We start from the raw sequence: 3,283 nt of genomic DNA on the forward strand, positions 1-3,283 counted from the left end.
CTTTACAGGAATAGTAGTGTTGATACGATTACTGATTTTACCATTAAAGGTGGAAAACCAGTTGGACCAGACAGGGAGGGAGAAGGCTAGAGATACTGAACCCTCACCAGTCAGAAGCCCAGAGCCCCAGGTTGGGAATTAGGGCACTAGGCAGGATGTGGAGGCTGAAACAGAAGCATGACAGACATGGCCTTCAGTCACCCTCTCCAGGCAATACAATCTTTCTAGGAGAAGACTGGCTGAGGGGTTTGAAATAAGCAATACCTATCTTCTTTAAAAAAAAATTGGCACGGAGTTATATTACCTTTCCAAATATGGGGTTACATCAACCATTTCCACCCCCCTCCCATGTGTCTTACCTAGAGAGCCATCCCTGGAGGCAAGAAACAAAAGAGAAAGAGATTAAAAAGCAGTTGCACAAACCTAAGTAATACATGAACCATCTGACAGTGTATTCAATCGACATTAAGAAAGGATGGAGGTACATTTTTTAAAAATCTCTCTTTGGGGCCAAGCTTGGTCATTATAATGAGACAGAATCCAATATCATTTTCATTCAATGTATTTAGGGAGACTCACTCTCAATACGGACCTGAAGACCAAGATGTGACCACCACTCTCATCCTTCTCTGACTCTGCATGTAGCATTAAGCTAGGCACTGGGCCAACCAAATTAGAAAGCTGCTGTCCCTCCCAGAACTTACAGTTCCAGATGCTGGGAAGAAGTAGAGGGCACACTGATAACTGAACAGCAAGCATCAGACGGATGAATGATAATTTCAGAAATTGCAGAAGAGGAGTAATGCACTGACTTGGATGCTGGTTCAGCTACTCACTACCTGCAAATCTTACGGTGCTATAGCAATCATTCCATTGATAAGAATTTATTAAGTATTTAGTGTAAAGCCTGGCACATAGTAGGTGCTTAATGAATGTTTATTGATTTGATTAAGTGATTGCTGTATGCCAGGCATAATGCTAGGTATTAGAAATACAAAGATGAAAACAAATCCATTTATTTAATAGTTGAACCCCCATAGGGGTGACCTACCCAGCTTCCAGGTACTCTGTAGGTCCACAATCCTCAAACTATGGTACAAAAGCCCCCACCAGTGTTTTTGCCTTTAGTCGTCAGTCAGAGGATCTAGTTAACTTAAACAGAAGCATTTATTGAGATGACAACATAAAACTAATAGCTATAAAATAGTCCCTCCATGAATATGGGGCAACATCTCCTTCTGTCAATGAGACAAGCAGACATATGGATAATATTTTATTTTTTCCCCAATGACATGTAAAAACAATTTTTAACATTCATTTTTTGAAATTTTGATTTCCAAATTCTCTCTCCTCTTCCATCCCTGAGAGGGTAAGCAATTTGATAAGTTACACATATACAATCAGGTCACACACATATGGTGTACTTGTTGTTTGTCCTGAATTCTCAAGAGGGCCATGGCATCAGGAAGGTGATGCCATGATGTACAAGTGAATTGGGTTTAAGCGAGGCAGGGCCGTGCAAAGTCATCAGTTTCACTTTCTCCTCTGGAGCCTTCTGGGTCCAGTGGCAAAATATGAATGAAGACGGCCTCAGACGCAGTGGCCTTTTTAGGCTAAGGTCTTTCCCAGGACTCACTTTGACTGAGGCAATGCCCATTTAGTGATTAAGGCTAGGAAAGAAATGAGACAAAGAATCCTATTTTTTACCTAGTTAAAAAAATCAATCTGTGAGAGGAAGACCCTCAAGATTTCTGGCCAAAACAGAAAAAAATTGCTATTTGCATTTACTCTGAGTCAATCAAGACCCAAACCATCACCACTAAGTGGGGCTTGGACTGGGACCAATCAATTGGCCAATCAATGAGTGCCAGAGTGAACTGGTTTTAAGGTAGGGTCCTTAAGAAAGAAATCTAGCCCATAAACCCCAAGATATCTTGTGAGGTTTCAGAGATAAAAATTTACATTCCTCTGGGCAGAGCACCCACAGGTGTACTATGTGGACAGAGAGAGAGAAAGGAGGAAAAGGAAAGGAAATGAAAGGAGAGGAGAGGAGAGGAAAGGAAAGGAAAGGAAAGGAGGGGAGGGGAAAAAGGAAGGAAGGGAGGAGCTTCCTTGCTCAACTGGAACTGGCCAGTTGAGTCCCCAGCGGGCAGCCTGTACTACTCACAGGCTGTTTGTCCTTTGTTTCTGAAAAGGACCATGGCATCAGGAAGGTAATGCCATGACTTACAAGTGAATGAGGCAGGGTTGTGCAATATCACCAGCCTCACTTTCTCCTCCAGAGCCGTCTGGGTCCAGTGGCAATTCATGAGTGGAGATGGCCCACTGGTACATTTGCAGAGAGGCACAGGCTTAGAGAACACACATGGCCAAAAGTAAATCATACCTTTGGTACTTCCGGGCCCTGATGCCTTTTCTCTTTTCATTGTGGACTTATTCTGCTTTCTCTTGGTACAACGTCTGTGCCAAGCAGGTCACTTAGTCGAGCTCCCTGAGCTTGGGCTTCTTTCTACATAGCCTGATTCTCAATGGCCAGGGATGACTCTCTTTTAATTTACCAAGCTCCTCTGACCTCATGCCTTGACTCACTAGGCCTGCACTCTGCTGTATGTGGTGTCCTGTACTGGATGAGCAGCTCCACTGTAAGACGCTTTTGCAGAAAGCTATCTCCTAGTCCTTCCTCCCCATCCACATCTTTGTAGAAGGCCCAGGTAAAAGGCAAGGGCAATACGTTCTCAAGAACTGTGTTCTTTCTCTATGTCTGGCTCTCTCCTCTGCTGCCAGAAGAGGCACTTTACAGGGTTGGCTCACTCATTAAATGTCTCACTCTTTAGAGGGACACCAGGGCCACAACCTGCTTAACCACTCAATGACTAGCTGCCCTTTAATTTCATAAACTGATCAGAGAACTTGCCAAGTTGTAAAGAGGTTAACAATATAAGTAAGCCTTTCCTTATATTTTATTGAAGACCTTAACACCTCAGCTTCTGTTACCTGTCCCTTCTCTTTTGTGATTTATCAACTGGGTTGAGTGAAAATCATTTGATCAAGGAGGCCTGATCAACTTCCCCTTCCCAAATGCATAAAGATATGTGTGATCTTTAGGGGACATAGGCAGAACAGATAGATTCTAAAGGACAAACAGCCTGTGAGTAGTACAGGCTGCCCGCTGGGGACTCAACTGGCCAGTTCCAGTTGAGCAAGGAAGCTCCTCCCTTCCTTCCTTTTTCCCCTCCCCTCCTTTCCTTTCCTTTCCTTTCCTTTCCTTTCCTTTCCTTTCCTT

The sequence above is a fragment of the Petaurus breviceps genome, unplaced genomic scaffold (genome assembly GCF_028583685.1).
Source record: "Petaurus breviceps papuanus isolate PSGF00001 unplaced genomic scaffold, PetGlider_PUasm1.0 99, whole genome shotgun sequence".
In the NCBI taxonomy this organism is placed as follows: Eukaryota; Metazoa; Chordata; class Mammalia; order Diprotodontia; family Petauridae; genus Petaurus; species Petaurus breviceps.